Genomic DNA, 20,935 nt, shown 5'->3' with positions numbered 1-20,935 from the left:
GTGAATATGATCAGAAATCAATGTGGCATCATCTTTTTTAAAGTTTGACAAGAGATCATAATCAATATCATACCTTATGGGCAGTTGGAAGTGTGTAAAATTCACCATAGGATGTTGTATCCAATTTAATGTACCATTTTGTGGCATCCCCAATTAAAGTACATTGGAACAAACGAAGCTAAATCAAATAATCCACGAGATATTTGGATGAAAACCACATGTGATACATGGTGATATGAGTGGATAGATTCTCTGTAGGATTTCCTTCTAATTTGGGAATCTTAGAAGGCAACATGGGGGGCATAGGTGGCAACTAGGGATCATGTCTAATGGGGTCGTTGGTTAACTTAGCCAAATCTGGTAAATCAAGGGAAGATAGAAATGGATTATGAAGTTTATTGAATGGGTCATAGGCAGGAGAACTACCTGACCAACCTGGAGGTCCCCCCATATAAGTGTTGTGATGTAGCAGTTGTTGAACTTGGTAAGGATTCATCCTAGCATATAAAGCATGTGGGACAACATACTTGGTAAAAGGCATTTTCTCTCTAGGGTAAGTTCCCTCATAGAGAAATGGACCCTCGAGAGCTTGGCTACTAACAAGGTTGTATCCATGTGGAAAGGATGGACCGGCTTGAGTTGTAGCGCTGACATAAGGAGGATGATCCATAGAAGTGACGATACTAGCAGTAAGGTTTCCCCCTTGTGAACTAGCCACTCCAGGAAAAGTGTTAGAAGGTGGTGCCCCTCCAAATAATGAATTGTACTAGGATTGTGACATACTGGAAGCAACCCTGCCCCCAATCTGACTAGGAACAACTGATGAGCCCCCCACACATTTCCAAAAGTAACCAGACCTAACTGAGGAACAAGAATCATTGGTTGAGCAAAGCTAGGTTAAAAAACTCCTGATCCTACCGAATGACTAGGATGAATAAACATGGTCGGCATAGAGGACAGAGTAGGCATGGATGCATTCAGGAAATTGCTAGGAGCTATAGTTGAAACTGGTAGGATTCCCGAGGAAGATGTGAGAGGTGTTGACAGAGGAGTAGGTATGGCCACACTAAGATGCGGCAATGATGACATGGAAACTAACACTTCTGAAGGAGAAGGTAAATAAGTCTCAAACTCCGCCATAGGATAGACAAATGACAATGGTAAAATGGTATAAGCAGGTGTGGAACCATCAAGGTTTAGCTGCAACAACTCAGATCCTATTGCATTAGTCAAAGTTTGATTGGCAGGAGAAACAAAATTTTTGCCTTTTCAATAGAAATCAGATCACTACCAGAAGGACCAGGCATGGATTCAAAAATTATGTTTTTATATATTTCTTGAGCATCAATAGGCACTCTCCATGCAAGAGTAACAAGTCTACCTTGTTCAAGGGGAAAACCGTGAAGACGACGTGACTAGCAACGACTATGTTCAGTCAGGGTGAAAATTTATAAATTAACACAATGAGGTTAGTGCAAACACCCTAAGGCCAAAACTACTCACTTAGACCAATCATTACATACTAGAAACATCCTAAAATATAGTCACACACAATCCAAAATACAAAGAAGGTGGTGGAATAGTTATACTAACGACCCCTTATAGCTATGAATTCAGTCCAAGTGCCCTCACCAACCATGGAACACCCCCCATGAGGATTGAGAGAGTATGACTAATATCTATCCCAAGTATAGAGAAGATGACCCTGACTCTGCACTTATGTATGACCCCTAAAATATAAGCCACTATGGTTACCACCAACAATAACATGTCTTAGGGTAACAATCACAGGACAAATCCACACACAAGGGCATGGCACTTATCCCAAATGCCTAAGACTGAAACCCCCTTGAGAGTTTCCTCCCAAGTGGTCCCCAAGTGCTACAACTAAATGCTAATAACATTGTTTGTATGTGTGCAAATTCCACTATATCGCACCATGAGAGACTAAGCAAAATGGGTAATGTCACCTCGTGCTTAACCCTCTTGTTAGAAGGGCTTCCCCGAAGGCACTACTGCAAGTGGATTTATCTCCCTACCACAAGTTACTAAGTGTGTTTTGTAGTATTGGATCAGTTGACTGACACACCTATCTCCAAGACCCTAACCTGCGGCTAGTGTTGATGTACTACCAGTAAAATAAAAAGACGATTCTAGTTTCTTTTATTATCATGTTAATTTTAAATGGTTGTTGTTTACACAGTTGGGATTCATCATGAAACTTAGATGGTTTGAATGACTCTTATTAGTAACCTTGATGCAGCTATATGAAAATTATCTTTTTCACTTCGATGAATGCTAACTACATGAGCGTAACAATTTTTTCACAACACACAAATGCCTATGAAAGCACACCTCTCACTAAATTATTAAATGAAAATACCCCAAATTTATAAATATGTTGACCAAAAATCAAACAAAATAGAGAAAATAACTGAAGAGAGGCCAAAGAAAAGTCCCCAAGCTATAACTCGAAGCACTTCAAAAGCGTAAAATCTAGGAAAACAAAGCTAAAGAAACAAACACAATCAAGAAATAAAAAAGAAATCCAAAAGTGCAAAAGGAAGGAAATGTCAACAAGTTAGGGTTCTAGCCCAATGGCTCAATAAAGGCCAATGTTATACAAAGGTAAAAACCAAACCCTAGAGGTAGGAATGCCTAAACAAGATCAACTAAGAGTAATAAAAAGAAATGAAAACACCCTCACATGAACTTTTCTAGATCACAACTGGACAACCAATCACAACACCACCAATTGTGACAAAAAAAGAGAAATCAATCAAATAAAAGTGATAAAATCCAAACAATGGAAAAATATAAATAAAAATAGATCTTAGTTGTTACCTGATCAAATAAATAGATCTAAAAAATTGGATCCAAAGATGAGGACAATAGGCCCAACCAAAGCACACCAAACCTCCAAGGAAAACTCTAGAGTAGCAAAAAAGAAAGGATCCAACACAAACTAACAAGAGTATACCCAGATCTGATATGTTTTAAAGTTGAAAGCAATAATGACAAATAAATCTAACAAATAACAGTAAGTTCTGAAGAAGAAGACCTGAAAAATTAAGCAAATAATCTGAAAGAAATCGAAAAATTAGGAAAAATGGAAATAATAAATTGATTTTTCAATTAGCCATATCTTCCTCATACAAACTCTATTTCAGGTGGTTTTATGTTTTTTTGGGGGTAAAATTTCAAGAGGATTATAGATCTGTACTTACTTTTACTAAATTATGTATAGAAAAGAACCAAAAAAAAAACACGCACGAGGGCGGAGGAAAAACAAAATAGCCAATCTTCAATTGGTCATAACTTCCTCATCTAGAGTCCATTTTCAGTGATTTTCTTTTTTTTGGGGTATAATTCTGAGAGGAATCCAAATATGTGGCTAGTTTTATTAAATTTTGTATTGAAAAGAGAAGAAATTGATAAAAACATACTCGTCATGTTATTCTCTCAAAAACAAAATAGTAATAAAAATAAGAAAAAATCATAAACAAAATCTCCAGATCTAAGATGAATTCAGATTTAAAGGAAGTAAAAACAATGGAGATAAAAATGAATCCAAAAAGACATATATAACTCAATGGGAGACAAAAAAAAAATAGATCCAAAGAAAAAGAGAAAATATCTAAAGACAGCGGGAAAATGAAAAATGCTCCCATTTAAAGCACCCATCATAGAAAATTTTAGGGGCGAATGTTTGCCCTTTGGCGAAATTAAGGGGTTTTAAATTTTTAGTGGGCGAATATTTTGTATGATAGTACATTTTTACAAATCACCTCAAATAACCCACCTTATTTTAAGGGAGAGGGTAAAAAAGTTAAATTTAGCCCTCGAAATTAGGAGTTACAACCTTCCATTTGCCCATTTTCAAGAATAGGTTTTATTTAAGTGAATCCTATGGGCCAAAGGCCCAAATACCATATTTATAAAAGAGGTATGGTAAATTAATAAAAATATAAATAAATGAGAGGTATGGTAAATAAATAAAACATTTTTTATATTTACTCCATAAGTCACCTTATATACATGCAAGGGTGTAAACAAATAAAAATATAAGTAAAGTGGAGGTATGGTAAATAAATAAAACGTCTTTTTATATTTACTCAAAAGGTATGGTAAATAAAAAAAATGGTAAATAAAAAAAAATATAAATAAACTAGATGCATGGTAAATAAATAAAACCTCTTTTTATATTTAGTCCATAACCCTCATTCTATTTATGAAGGCTCAAGAAAGAGGTTTTATTTAAGTGAATCCTATGGGCCAAATACCATATTTGTAAAAGAGGTATCGCAAATTAATAAAAATATAAATAAACGAGAGGTATGGTAAACAAATAAAACATTTTTTTATATTTACTCCATAAGTCACCTTATATTTACGAACACTCAAAAAATGCGTTATATTTAGGTGAAACCTATGGGCAAAATACTATGGGACAAATACCATGGACTAGATTGTTATTAATACCATGCAAAAAAACATTATTAACCCTAATATTAGTATTAATAAAAATAAAAATGGCACATGGTATTGACCCATGGTATTCACCAAAATGGCACATGGTATTGAACCATGGTATTCACCTGGAATGTAGCCTATTTAAATGGGGGAATTAAACCAGCATAGATCCATCTTTACTCTGGATCTACAAGAGGTATCAAATATCGTGATATGCAAACTAGCATAGAGTGAAAAAATATTTGATCCGATCAAGAGTAAAAAAGGATGTTGTAATTTAATGTATGTTAAACATTTTAGCTTGGTTAAAATAAAAAATAAAATAAAAATCAACTATTAATTTAATTAATTTTTATAAATTACTAATAGTAATTTTTAAGCTCCAGGTTTATGATAACCCATGGTATTGACCCATGGTAATACCATGGTATTCATGTGAGCATAGATTATTTAAAGGGGAAATTCTATCATCTTAGATCCATCTTAATTATGGGTCTACCAAGTGCTCAGAGGGATAAATAGATTTCATCCCCCTAAGAGTGGTAGATGTGGAGTTAAGATGGATATAGGTTAGTTTTTATGATAATGAAGATATTAAATAGACTTAGGAAATTATATTGTAAAAACATCTTAAGGTGAATGGTTAAAGCATAAACATTGGACAAGTATATTTGTATACTTCTGTTTTAAACTGAAACAAATCCAGGGCTAAAAGGAATGGATTGATTGCACTAGTCATCCTTCTATAACTTTCCAACATATGTTGGAGTAAACAGATTGTAATTTGGGTAATTTTTCTAATTGCAAACAAGAACATACTTGTGTATTGGCAGGGTGGTTACGAGGTCCCTAGAAGTGATGAATTTGAATTTTTCTTGGTTTTATATATAGTATTAGGTTTTTTCTCATGCTTTCTGTGACTGGCACGGGTGAATTTTATCCTACACCCACTAGGTTATCGATATGTAATTTCGGTAATTTTGATTTCAAAAGATATTTTAAAGAAATGCAATGATCTCATTTGTGTATTCAATAAACACAAGATTTTATAATTGAGTAAAATATTCGCCATGCCTGGTGAGAGATTCGCCAAAAAATTATATATACATATCATATTATTGATAAAATTGCCTTCCATTTTTCCTATATACCATGGAGATTCGCCCATTTATTATACATGTAAATTTATGGGGGGTTCTTAAAATTTTCCCTGGCACCAATTCTGTCGGAATGTATTTTACATGCAAGGAGCTATTTCTCCATAATCCTATGCCCTACTAGGATTATGAGACATAAAAAAAGAATGGCTACAAAGTGTGATCAAGTACGTTACCTCCCAATAGATTGGTGAAGGGTTTTGAGCTTGACCCATAATCATTGCACTCCAATCAGGAGATATCTTTCATCCACTCTCGATCTAAAGCCTGCACACAAACACAACCAAACAAAGACGACAAGTGTTATTTCACAGAAGATCATCAACTTAAAACATCTAGAAATCACACATATAAATTATGGAAAAACTGATATAGGGGAAAGAACATAGATTTTTATTAACCATAAAATTGAAAGTACATCAATATACCTTCCAGCAAAGGATATCCTCTCCTCAAGCTTGTATCGTGGTCTCCTCACTCAATACAATGAAGCTCTTGTGCTATAGTGTGGATACTTGATATTACCCCCTTTCCTCTTGGTGATATTATATAGGCTCATTCTATCCTTTGCTAGAATGTATCTAGACACCTAGGAGCTTAATAAGTTAGGAAAAGTTCTACAATAATGGACCCCTAGCCAATTCATACAAAATTGGGTCAAGTTGATCTCATTGGGAATATAGAAATCTAGAAACATTTTCACAATTATGAGATTTTTCTTAGTTATCTCAATTATGAAATAATTCTTATCTCGTAATTATAATAGTTTGGCAAATTAATTGTGAGAAATTGTTGAATTATGTAATTTCACTCTTTTAACACGGGATAAATCTCACATAAGTAAAATAAATGGTGGAAAGAGGATGCATTTTAGAAAACAACTAAGGTAAGTTGAACTTGGGTTTCTATCACTATAATGGAGTGGAAAATACGGTTATAACACTCGATCAAAAAGGTAGAGGAAAAAACTCACTAAAAATAAGACAATTGATGAGCCTAGGTATTGCAGCAAGAATGTTGCAACTCCCAGGGCTACCAGCTTTACTTATCAACCTAGGGTTCATACAAAATTGGAGGTGACTATGCTATATACACAAGTAGAAGTGAAAATACTACTTGTTGTCACTGCTCATCTGGCAAGAGACCCCAGGGGTTCTAAGACAGACTTCTATGGGGTCAGAAGAAGCTTGATTTTGATGGAAGGAGAGCAAACCTAGTCTAGGGGAGAGATAATCTACTGCAAAAATGGAGAAAACAACATGCAAGCCTAACTGACACCAAACCCTAGCTAACCAATTACACCACTATGCTAAGCAGAATCAGAAATTAACACTAACCTATTGATACTATCTAAGTTGCAGAAGCAAAAAGCATCAAAACTAGGCTAAGGGTTGAACAATGGAAACTAGGATAAGTCTGTGCTTTAGGTGGAAGAGCACTTGGAGGTCAAAATGGTGAAAAGAGGACGTGAAGGGGCAATAGTGAATGAGGGCCATCGGATCAGGCGGGTGAAATGAAAACGAACGGACGAGATCGGATTATAGGAGGGTACATAGGCAGATGGGCGGACATGGTGGACTAACAGGATGGATGGCTGGGATTATATCGCAGAGGCAATCGGCAGATGAAAAACGGAGATTGGCCAAGCCAAGTGGCGATCGGGTGAAGTGACAACTGTCAGATCAAAAGACAGATCGACATTGGAGAGTTCAAGGTGATAAAGTAATCAAGTGATGCAACAGCCATCAGATCTGGTAGGGCAGACCGATGGTGGAGGTTGGCGCACGAAAAGAAACATGTGGAAATGACAAGCGGGTTTATAGGGCAATAATTTGTATCTCACGTGCCCTTAAAACCGTAAATGGTATTTTGAAAATTCACGCGACTAGCCTCCCCGGCCGACACGTAGCACGGGGAAACCACCTATATTGCGTGCTCTGAGCTCGATATCGGTCGGAAGAAAATCCACGCGATATGGTGCGAAGGCCGTCGAATCTAGCAAGGCAGATCTATGGCGGAGAGGTGACCGAGCAGGTTAGTGAGAGGGTGCGTGACAACCGTCGGATCTGACAAGGCAGATCAACGGTGGGGATTTAAAGGGTGATAAGTCAAACATGAAAAATGGATTTGAGCAGTGATTGGATGATTTGTCTTGTGAAAGGCATTTGACGATTAAAAGCCGTTTGAACGTGAATTAACAGCTCTTGTGCAAGCGTTTTAGGCTAAAGGAGAATGACAGTTTGAGTGAGGTCTTAGGCCGAGGGTGAAGGAACAGATGACCAAGAAATGCGTGAGTGACCATGAAATGAACCAAATAATGATATGATGAACCACGTGACTGCATTAAATGACAAACTCTCTGTGAAAACCAAAACATTGTGTTTTTGGGGTTGCTGCAGGGTTTCTTCCTCACATCATGGTCCCAGAGGGAGAAGGTGAGGCCGAGACACCTGTGAGAATCCTGATGGATCTTTTCTTTACCAACCTACTAATTAAACGAAAGCATAAACGGAACAAACTGAAACAAAATGACTCTGTTCTACCCTGCTGTAATGAAACTACAACTATTCAAGCAAATGAACATGAAACTACTTAAGTCAATGAGCAGGAAACCAGAAATCTATGTTGAACCACTGTAATGAAAATGCTTCTATTTAACCAAATGAACAATCAAACCATGCATCCATGCTAGTGTTGTAATGGGGAAAAACTACTTAAGTTAATGAACAAAAAGCAGGATTCTATGCTAGAATACAATACAAGAAAGAGGAGCTTTGGCTGCTAGGGTTGGGCCCTAACCCAAGAGCTTCAGCCTTCTAAATTAACACAGCGCTGGCTCAAATCAAAACTCATCTTCATTATCAAAGGAACAATTTATTACATCAAAATTGTTACAAAGTAGTAGCTCGAATCCTTGCTCACTGACTAATTGACTATTGGTTAACTGCTTAAACAAACTGAGGTCATAAGCCTCTCTATTTATACATCTGAAGTCTCAATGACTTCCCTCAAAATTACAGAGGTACAGCTCCCACTTAATGGTAACTTGTCCTTTCACTTTCACTAGCTCGGTTTCCTTCTACTAGGGAGGCTGCTTGTACTTCCACTTGCTTGACTGTCCTTTAGTAATTCAGATTTGGTTGTTTGTACTTTCATCTGATGGAGGGATATTCAAATGGATGGGCAATAAATGAGGAGGATTTACTTCCTGTAATTCCTCTCCCTTGTCCCATTTGAGTTTTTACCAAGGTCTTTTACCATAGTTCCTTGTTTTTACCTTTTATCCCTGCATTTCCCTCGCTTTTATTCTTTATTCCTGAATTACATGCACATTAGACCACAAAGCAAAGTATCCAACTCTAACTCAACCCATAAGCAAAATATAATCAAAAGTATGCAAGAGGTTGTAAGAATAGTTGGTTTGACTAAGCTAGGAGGTGAATTAAGGCTAATTAAGGCCATATAATTACTCAATGATGAGACTCATCATCACCCCCTTACTGAAAGTGTTGCTCATCCTCTGAGCAACTTAGTGGCTCTGGTAGCCTCTCTGAAATCTCATTATTTTTCTGTGGTTTTTTCTTCTTGTTTATAGCAATCTGCTTTCCTTTGTTCATCCCACTGATATTCTCTGATTTTCAATCCGCGTGGCAGTGCTTCATCTCTTTTAGCAGGCATGTATATTATTAGTTCTTATCAACCTAAACATATCCTCAAAACATGTACATGCTTGCCCTTGGACAGCAAGATATCTAAGTGTTAGCTAAGGATTACTTGCAACTAGGTGTTGATTAGGGCCATGGGATTTTGATTGTTCAACTGCTTATTTGTCCCTGAATCCACTTAGCTCTTTTGTTTCTTGCTACTTGTTCTTCTTTGTTTCAATGCCTTTGTTCTCTTCTATTTCAGCATCATGTTCCTTTGTATTAGTGTCTTATTTATCCATATCATCCCCATCTAGCTTTGTATCTGTTGTTTCTTGTCTTGCCTCCACTTTACTGACAGAAGGACTAACACCATAGATGAAGGTTTTGGTGTCACCCTCTACTGGTAAGTCATTGAAGACTGTCCATGTTATTGGGATCTTGAGGTTTTGGAGGGCATAGCCTTTTTAAAGGAAACTAGCCACCTTTTTACTCACAAACCAACTACCTCTTAACCTTTACAACTTTTGATCAAATGATGCAGATGAGTGAGTGAGTAGGATACTTACCTGTGGCCTTAATGCCACACTGCAAGTGTCAAAGATCAGAGGTGTTTTTGATGGTCATTCTTCTTCCTCCTTTGTTGTTTGATGATGGTTTCTTGACTGTAGATCTGATGCTACTGCTATATGGTCATCTTTCTGCCTCTCCTGTTGTCCGTTGTACAAAGGGAGTAGGAGTGTGTGTGAAGGCAGGGATGATGGTAATGGATGAGGGGATGCTATGGAAAACATAATCTTCTCCTGAATTGAAGTAGAGAAGTGAAAAAAACAATGGAATTTATGGAAGAATGCATGGTAAGGAGTGGGGGAGATGAACATGTGTGAGGCAGGCCCACCTTTGGATCTTCTCTTTGCTCCTTGATTGTCTTTCTCACCCTCCTGCAAACAAAAATTATGTTTTTTTCTTTCCTTTTATTATTATATTTGTTGGATTTCAGAGATCTGTGGTTTGTGTTATTTGAATTTCTGATCGGAGAACCCACAGTAATGGAGTTTTTACACCAACGTTTCGAATCCCAAATGGGATCCATCATCAGGGAAAAAAGAAAGATGAAGAGAAAGATGATAAAAAGAAGAGCCAGAGGGAGGAAATAAATACTCATGAGGGCAGAATAATGAAGTCCCTACAACTTTTGAGGAAATGAAGATCTGAGGCTCTTCTTTTTATTCTAACTCTAACACTTTCAAGTGCAAGGATTTCACTCCAAGTATCCCCTCCGTACCGGGATAAGATATTGGATTTCAGAGATCTGTGGTTTGTGTTATTTGAATTTCTGATCGGAGAACCCACAGTAATGGAGTTTTTACACCAACGTTTCGAATCCCAAATGGGATCCATCATCAGGGAAAAAAGAAAGATGAAGAGAAAGATGATAAAAAGAAGAGCCAGAGGGAGGAAATAAATACTCATGAGGGCAGAATAATGAAGTCCCTACAACTTTTGAGGGATCTGAGGCTCTTCTTTTTATTATATTTGTTTTTTTTTTCTTAAACACCTAGGCTGCCTCAGAGAGGTTTTCACCCTAGGTATCTTCCCTGGGTGCCTCAAGGAAGGTTTTCACCCAGGGATCTTCTTTTTCTTTCCATTTTTCTCATCCTTGGGCCACCTCATGGAGGTTTTCAACCCAAATATGGGACTCAGGTGCCTCATGGAGGTTTTCACCTGAATCCTTATTCTGTTTTTTCTTTCTTTTTCAATGACCTGATGAGGGAGGAGCTAAAACTTGCTCCACCATCATCACTATCTTATTGATGTTGTCAATGAACTCTTGTTTAGATGAAGGCCTCTTGTATAATTTCAATCTATGTCCATTAACTAGCAATGGAATGGCTTCTTCATCTATAGTCCTGATTCACACTGAACCATTGTCATGGCATCTTTCCACCACATATGGTCTAAGCCATCTTGTTCTTAGCTTTCCCTTGAAGTCTTTGTACCTTGAATCATATAATAAGGCCTAGTCTCCTTCTTGAAAAAACTTCTCCTTAATGTGCTTGTCATGCCAGATCTTCCTCTGAAGCTGAATTATCTCTGTATGAAGGAGGGTTTGCATTCTGAATTAATCTAGGCCATTCAAATGGAACATCCTTTCTTTTTGTGCATGACTGAGATCTAGATCTAGTTGGGCAGCCATCCTCAATGTTTTATATTCAAATTCAATGGACAACAAATCCTTTTTCCCATAGACCAGCTCATAGGGTGTGAATCTAGTGGTGGTCTTACATGTCATATTATAGGCCCAGGTGGCCTCAACCAGTCTCTCAGTCTAGTCCTTTCTGCTGTTGTTCACTACCTTGGTCATGATGTTCTCCAGTGCTCTATTGGTCACCTCCACTTGCCCATTAGCTTGTGGATGATAAGGAGTGGAGGTCCTATGTTTTATCTTGTGATGCTTGAGCAGTTCTTTGATCATGCTGGATGTGAACTGGCTACCTTGGTCTGTCACTAGTTCTCTTGGGTACCCAAATTTGTAGAATATGTTCTCCCTTAGGAAATCGGCCACCTTTTCTTCTGTTTCTACCTTGATTGCTTTGATTTCTGCCCACTTAATCAAGTAATTAGTGCACACAATGATGTTATTTTTGCTTGGAAGGAGGGTTGATAGGTCCAATGAAGTCAATGCCCCATTTTTCAAATGAATCGAAAGTCACTTGAGGCTGCAGCGGCATTTCATCCCTTGGAGTAGGCTTTCCCATCCTCTAGCACTGATCACACTGACTAACATACTTCTTCACATCCTGAAGAAGAGTAGGCCAATAATAGACTTCTTGCATCACTTTGAATGTTGTTCTTTTTGCTGCAAAGTGACCTCCACAAGGCCCATCGTGAAAGGTCAAAAGGATGTCAAAGACCTCCTCTTCCCTTACACATCTTCTCAAGATTTGATCTGGGCCAAGTTTGAACAGATTTCCCCTAATTCGGGTGAAGGGGGCACTTTTTCTGATTATCTTGCTCTTCTCTCTGGAAGGCAAGTTTGGTGGGAACTGTGCTGACACCAAATAGTTTGCTATATTAGCAAACCATGGGGAGAGCACCGAAATAGCAAACAAATTCTCATTTGGGAACTGATCATCCACCATTCCTTCTTCACCTGCAGGCAGATTCATTCTAGACAGAAATTCAACAACAATATTTTCTTTACCAGGCTTATCAATGATAGTTAAATCAAACTATTGCAACAAAAGTAAGCATATAATTATTCTAGCATTTACATCTCATTTGTTAATTAAATATTTAATTGCAACATGATCAATATGCACAAATGTCTGATAGCCTGTAATGTAATGCTTAAATTTGTTCAATGAATGCACAACAACTAGGAGTTCTTTTTCTATCACAGTATAGTTTAGTTCAGCCTTTGACAGGTTTTTATTGGTAAAGTAGATGGCATAAGGCAATTTCTCTTCTACCTATCCTAAGGCTGCTCCTATGGCTCTATGTGAGGTATCGGCATGAAAGTGAAAAGGGAGGGCCCAGTTTGGGCCTCTAAGGATTGGTGCAATGGTTACCTTATCCTTTAAAATGTCCAAGGCCTCTTGACAACTTTATGATCACATAAATTCAAAATCTTTGACCAATAATCCAAACAAAAGAGAGGATAGCTTGCTGAAGTCTTTCTTGAATCTTCTGTAATATCCAGATAGCCCTAAGAAACTCCTAACATCTCTCTTCTTTTGTGAAGGAGGGACCCTTTGAATGATTGCTACTTTGTTTGGGTCCACTTGCAGTCCTTACTAAGATATTGAGTGACCTAGCACAATCCCTTTAGTCATTAAGAATTGACATTCTTCTAGACTGAGGGACAGGTTCATCTCAATGCATTTGCGTAATACTTTGCCTAAGTTAGTTAGGGCCTTTTGGAAATCATAGCCATAAGGTGTGAAATCATCCAGGTAGATCTCCATAGCGTCATGAACTAATTCAACAAAAATACTTAGGACTGCTCTCTGGAAAGTGGCAGGAGCATTGCACAGGCCGAAAGGAAGGACTCTATAGGAAAAGGTACCCCATGGACAGGTGAAAGTGGTCTTATCCTAGTCTTTTGGGCAGATTTGGATTTGGTTGTACCCACTGAATCCATCTAGGAAAGAAAATAACTTCTTCCCTACTAGGCCATCTAGCACTTGGTCAATGAATGGTAGGGGAAAGTGATCCTTCTTTGTGGCCTTGTTCAATTCCCTATAATCAACAAAAATCCTCCACTTCCCATTTTTCTTGGGCACTAACACCAAAGGAGAGACCCACTCGCTATCAGACATAGGGTAATGAACCCTACATATAACAGTTTCTATAGTTCTTCTTTGACGATGTCTTAGAGGGATGGATTCATTCTCCTTTGCAGTTGTGTTGGAGGGAAATGTTCCCCTAGGGATTTTTGGGTTGAAACCCTAGCAGACTGAAAGTTATCTATTCAAAGAAACACACATTCACATAGCCATTATGCTATTATAAGCAAATTCTATTGTAAAGGGGACGTACCTTAGGTCCTACGTTTGAGAAGGCCCTTAGGGTCCAAACCCTTCTTGGAGTTCCCTTCTTCTCTTTTGTCCTACAAAACAACCAATTCCAAAGAACACAGAAGTATATGGACAAAACCTTATAAAGAAACCATCTTCATGTTATAAAGAAAGGTAGTTAGTTATGAAATATAAACAACCATTCACATATATATTCTAAATATGAATATCATAAACACAAAGAAGATTTATATCGGGAATCTAGACAAGTGTTTCTTTTATTATAGACAAATAAAGTACAGAAAAGGAATAAGTTCACCTGAGTCACCCTTCGCAGGCTCCAAGCAAAGCTTCCTTCCAAATCCGTCCAGCCTCAAGCCTTTAACAAACGCCTTCCATGCCTTACTCCATGATGTCATAAATGGTGGATGAACATCAACACACAAGGAGACAAGGGTTTCCTGTACAAATGGGGGAAGTGCAGAAGGCACAAGGGACTTCAAACCTGGTCAGGGGAAAAATCTCAGCATAATAACCTTTCTCTCTCTTCTCTCCTCCTTTAGGCCTTCCCATTGATGTCTTTTTATACCTCTCCCAAAGTAGTTTTTTAGTTGGGAGTTGGTTGGGAACAGTTGGGCCACGGGCACTAACAGGTGATCAGCAGGTAAAACCTGTGATCTCCGCCCGAAATTAAGGAGTTTTATATTTTTTTAAGTGTTTTAATATATATACATGGGTTGGGTATATGCCTACCCACGTATACACGCGTTTAACTCAGGGCAATGTCGCATATAAGGAATAAAACACTGTTTTTTAAATTTGTGGACCAGGTCTAGAAGGAGGGGTTGCCCTAGGCCATGAGTGCAGCATCACAAACCATAAGAGTGAGATTTGGAGCTATAATAGGTTGCCTGACTAGCTTGCAACCTTCCTTGATGTATATGTGGTGAGTACACACCGAGGGGTGTACTCCCTTCATTTCCTTGTAGTTCCAAGCAAAGGCTTCTAGGTTCTCTTTCAACAAGTTGCATAGTTGTTCCTCCTCTGAAGTAGAGAGAGATGGATTAATCTTCAAGGTTTTCTCTGGCCCAAATTCTATGGTTTTGACTCAGATTGGGTTGGAATCGGCCAAGCATAAGTCACTTTGATGACTTTTAGTGTTTCCTTGACTTCTTCGTCTAGTGATAATGGACTAGGAGTTGGATTTTGGAGCAGGTGTTCAATTAAATTGTCTTCATCTTGCTATCCTCCTCCTATGATGGCTTCCAAAGTATAAAGTTATGCAGAATAAAGCTCATCTTCTTCCTCCTCCTCCAACCATAAAGGTAAGTCATGTTCTAGGGAGGGTTGAGCAGGAGGGTATAGGACTAATTGTTTGGAAATATGCCCATTCTTGATGGTCATATTCCTAGCTTTGCAGCTAATGTAGGCACCAACTATGGAAAACCATGACATCCCAAGGATGAGAGGGTAACCAGTTAGCTTAGCCTTAGGCTGGAGAACTAGGAAATCTGTTGGGTACTCCCAGGAATCAATGGAGACCATCACATCCTCCACAATTCCCTCAGGGGTGACTGTGGAATGGTCTGTAAGTTGCAACACTATTGTGGTCTTCCTTAATGATGCTTAGAGGTCAAGTTTGTGCATGGTGTCCTTGGTCATCACATTAATGACAGCCCCAAGATGAATCAGAGTGTGAGGGACAATGGTGTCATTGATGTGGACATCAACTACTGGGCTTCTAGGGTCTAAGTATTTTTGACATATTGCCTGCCCCAGCATTGAGTCAGATATTTGCCCAATGACATTAATGGTAGGGGAATCCTTTTTTCTTCTTCCTGGATGCTTAAAGCACTTCTCCTTAATTAGTTTATTGTAAATAGGCACATCTTTGATTTCCTAGAGAAGGGGAATCTTCACACATAAGTTTTCCAATTCTCCTAAAAGTTCAGTTTCTTTTGTGATAGGCTAGTGCGGTTGGGCTAATATTTCAGGGAAGGGTGGATTTTCTTTAAGGTTTCTTTCCTCTCTTTTTTCCTCAACCTCGTTGTGTGGAGAGGGAGGTTCGTTATCTAGGAGAATTCGCCCAGATCTCAGGTTGATCTCCTAAATTTCAACAGCATAAGCTGGGTATGATGTCTCTCCACCATATGTTTGTTGGGCCTGCCTATTGTTTGGGTTTGTATTTTGCTGGGCAGGCATTTGGGGTGGCCTAGGTGGAGCAGAGTGCAAGAGTTGTGGTTGGGCAGGTGATGGAGACAATAGAGCTGGAACATTGTTGAATTGGGGCCTCCACCCCTTGGGTGGGGGATTCCACTGATGTTGTGGATGATTGTAAGGTTGAGATGACTGGTTGGGTGGCTAGGAATGATATTGAGATGCATAGGACCAAGCAGGGGGTGTAGACCAGGAAGGATTCGCAGGGGGTCCCCAAGAAGGTGTAGTTATGTTCTCGTTGGCTTTGTAATATGCATGGGATGATCCTTGCATACCTTGATGGTATGGTCTAGGACTAGGAGGTCTCCTTTGGTTAATGTAGCAAAGTTGCTCAGTGACCCCTTTAGCTCCTCGATATACATCTTTAAGTCTAGGCAAGGAAGGGCACTTTTCTGTGGAGAGGTTTTCTTCATAGACTGAGCAAATCTCAATATAGTTTAATGGGCATTCATTCCTAGGATGCCTTCTGGTGCACCTAGGACAAAATATATTCAAGGATCTCTCTTCATCCTCTTGATTTCTTTTGATATTCATGGTATCCAATTGCAAGGAAAGGGTTTTCAACATCTCACTTTTGAATTCCTCCAGCATATTTCCAATTTCACCCTTGATGGATGAGTTGGAGGACGATGTATTGGCCATAGGTTGACTACTTCTACCCTTGTTTTTGGCTGCCCTAGAATGGTTTCTAAACACAGTATTGATGTCCTCATAGGGTAGTTGGTAGATATCTCCTCCTGATAACATGTGTAAGGTGTCTAGGATATCCTCCCTCACTCCTCTAAGCAAGACCAACTTTAGTGACTCAGGGTCAAGTGTGCACCTGGCCCTTTTGTAGCTGAGCTGGAATATTTCTTCATAGTCTTCTAGGGATTCATCATGGCCTATGGTCATCCTGAAAATTTCATCTTTAGTGTCCTTTGACCTACAGTAGTCCCTATATTTGTTGTTAAAGGCCTGTTGCATTTGAGCCCAAGTTGTTATGCTATCTCTAGGTAAACCCATGAACCAGCACAATGTTGCATCCTTGAGGGTAGATGGAAACAGTTTCAACTTCTGCTCATCATCTGTGTAGTCATAGGTTCGAAAGACAACAACAAAATCAAATAGGAAATTAGGGTCCTCTGCGATCAAGCCATGCAAATGAGGTAGAGCAGAGGGGCTTATGTTCTTCATTTTAGTGTCCCCATTGGTTTCCCTAATGGGGAAGGAACTCACAATTCTCCCTCTATCTCCTCTGTCATTTAAGTGTTCAGCCATTGGTTTAGTAGGAATGGGTTCTTCCTCTTCTTCTTCCCCTATAGGTTCTTCAAATATGTCAGTTTGCTCAACCAAAGGGGCTTCCAATTCACCGTCAGTGAAGAAGAAAGGAGGTTGACTATTGGATGAGGTGGGGGTGTTTGGAAAGAATTTTCCTGAAGTATCCCTAATCCTATGAGGCATGAAAGGAAATGTTTTTGGGTTTTTGTGAGATTTTTCTTGAAAGCTGGGAAGTAATTGCAGAAAGGAAATTGCTGATTAAATGAAAGACAACTAGTAGAATGAAAACTACTTGTAGAATGAAATTGCTAAATTGAATGAAAACCACTAACAAAAGGAAACTACTTGCTGAATTGAAATTGTTGAATGAAAGACTACTGACAGAAAGAGAACTACTTACTGAATTGAAATTCTATTTGCAAGAAAGGAAACTAGATTAACTTGCAGAATGGAAAGGAAAGTAGATAAATGACAAACTAAAAGAAAGAAACTAGATTACTTTTACAGAAATAAACTAATGGAAGAAATTTGGAAACTAGAAAATAGAAGAAAAGAACAGTAATCACTACTACTTTGACAGCTCCCCGAAAACGACTCCAAAAAGTGACGAGCCTAGGTATTGCAGCAAGAATGTTGCAACTCCCAAGGCTACTAGCTTTACTTATCAACCCAGGGTTTGTACAAACTTGGAGGTGATTGTGCTATATACACAAGTAGAAGTGAAAATACTGCATGTTGTCATTGCTCATCTGGCAAGAGACCCCATTGGTTCCAAGCCAGACTTCTATGGGGTCAGAAGAAGCTTGATTTTGATGGAAGGAGATCAAACCTACTCTAGGGGAGAGCTAATCTACTGTAGAAATGGAGAAAACAACATGCAAGCCTAACTCACACCAAACCCTAGCTAACCAATTGCACCACTATGCTAAGTAGAATAAGAAATTAACACTAACCTACTACTACTATCTAAGTTATAGAAGCAAAAAGCATCAAAACTAGGCTAAGGGTTGAACAATGGAAACTAGGCTAAGTCTGTGCTTTAGTTAGAAGAGCAGTCGGAGGTTAAAATGGTGAAAAGAGGATGTGAAGGGGCAACAACGCATGAGGGTGATCAGATCAGGCAAGTGAAAGGCAAACAAACAAACGAGATCAGATTTCGGGAGGGTACGTAGGCAGATAGGCATACATAGTGGACTAATAGGATGGATGGCTGGGATTATCTCACGAAGGCGATTGGAAAATGAACGACAGAGATCAGCCAAGCCAAGTGGTGATCGGGTGAAGCAATAATCGTCGGATCAAAAGACAGATCAATGGTGGAGAGTTCAAGGCGATAAAGCGATCGGGTGATGCGACAGCCATCAAATCTGGCAGAACAGATCAACAGTGGAGGTTGGCATGCAAAAAGAAATGTGAGGAAATGACAAGCGGGTTTGGAGGGTGGTAAGATGTATCTCGCACGCCCTCAAAACTGTAAATAGTATTTTGAGAATTCACGCAACTAGCCTCCCCGACCGACACGTAGCACGGGGAAACCGCCCATATCGCATGCTCTCAGCCCGATATCAGTCGGAAGGAAATCCACGCGATATGGTAGGAGGGGCCTCAGATATGGCAAGGAAGATCTATGGCGGAGAGGTGACCGAGCAAGTTGGTAAGAGGGTGCGTGACAACTGTTGGATCTGACAAGGAAGATTGACTATGGGGATTTAAAGGGTGAAAAGTCAAACGCGAAAAATGGATTTGAGCGGTGATTGGACGATTTGGCTTGTGAAAGGCGTTTGACGGTTAAAAGCCATTTGAATGTGAATTAACAGCTCCTGTGCAAGCATTTCAGGCTGAAGGAGAATGAGAGTATGAGTGAGCTCTTAGGCTGAGGGTGAAGGAACAGATGACTAGGAAATGCGTGAGTGACCATGAAATGAATCAAATAATGATATGATGATTCATGTGATTGCATTAAACAACAAACCCTCTGTGAAAACCAAAACCCTGTGTTTTGGGGGTTGCTGCAGGGTTTATTCCTCATATCATGGTCCCAGAGGGAGAAGGTGAGGCCAAGACACCTATGAGAATCCCGATGGATCTTTTCTTTACCAACCTACTAATTAAATGAAAGCATAAATGGAACAAACTGAAACACAATGACTCTGTTCTACCCTGTTGTAATGAAACTGCAACTATTCAAGCAAATGAACAGGAAACAGGAAACTACTTAAGTCAATGAGCTGGAAACTAGAAATCTGTGTTGAACCAATGTAATGAAAATCCTTCAATTTAACCAAATGAACAATCAAACCATGCATCCATGCTAGTACTGTAATGGAAAAGAACTACTTAAGTTAATGAACAAAAAGCAAGATTCTATGCTAGAATGCAATAGAAGAAAGAGGAGCTTTGGCTGCTAGGGTTGGGCCCTAACCCAAGCGCTTCAACCCTCTGAGTTAACTCAGTGCTGGCTCAAATCAAAACTCATCTTCATTATCAAAGGAACACTGAATTACATCAAAACTATTACAAAGTAGAAGCTCGAATCCTTTCTCATTGACTGATTGACTATTGGTTAACTACCTAAAAAAACTGAGGTCCTAATCCTCTCTATTTATACATATGAAGTCTCAATGAATTCCCTCAAAATTAGGGAGGTACAGCTCCCACTTAATGGTAACTTGCCCTTTCACTTTCACTAGCTCGACTGCCTTCTAGTGGGGAGGTTGCTTGTACATCCACTTGCTTGGCTGTCTTTTAGTACTTCAGATTTGGTTGTTTGTACTTTCAGTTGATGGAGGGATATTCGAATGGATGGGCAGTAAATGAGGAGGATTTACCTCTCGTAATTCCTCTCCCTTGTCCAATTTGAGTTTTTACCAAGGTATTTTACCATAGTTCCTTGCTTTTACCTTTTATCCCTACATTTCCCTTGCTTTTGTCCTTTATTCCTACATTACATGCACATTAGACCACAAAGCAAAATATCCAACTGTAACTCAACCCATAAGCAAAATATAATCAAAAGTATGCAAGAGGTTGTGAGAATAGTTGGTTTGACTAAGCTAGGAGGTGAATTAGGGCTAATTAAGGCCCATATAATTACTCAATTATGAGACTCATCAACAACTTAAGAAAAAAAATATCAAAACCATTCACAATAAAGGATTATTTTAATTTCCCCTTCTACATCATGGTTAGTGTTATGGAGTAGGGAGAGAGGAGTAGTCCATGACCAACATATTCCCTTTTGGTTTTCAACTATACTTATCTTCACATTAGATGAACCTACAAGGCTTAATAAGTAGGACATGATTGTGGTCTATATTTCCATGACACCCTTGATAGGAGTAATTAAAGCCAAAATTGTATTTGCATTAAAAACTCGCTTTGGACCTTTGCTAGTAAGTACTAGGGACATTCAATCATAACAACCCCTCATATTTAGTATAATATATTTCACATTCACCATCAAATGGAGAATATCTCTCATAAAATCCATGTTGAGGGAATCATTCCTAGGTATGATCACATCAATCCTTAGAAGGAGAATATCTCTCATGAAATCCATCTTAGGGAAATCATTCCTAGGTATGATCATATCAATCCTTAGATGTAATGAATTCATGGGAGACTTTCCATCTATCCTATCCTCTCAATAATCTATCTACATTAC

This window comes from Pinus tabuliformis, chromosome 1_1 (assembly GCF_031772625.1).
Source record: "Pinus tabuliformis cultivar Carrire ecotype Pingquan chromosome 1_1, CPIR1, whole genome shotgun sequence".
In the NCBI taxonomy this organism is placed as follows: domain Eukaryota; kingdom Viridiplantae; phylum Streptophyta; class Pinopsida; order Pinales; family Pinaceae; genus Pinus; species Pinus tabuliformis.
This window is presented reverse-complemented; position numbering follows the sequence as displayed.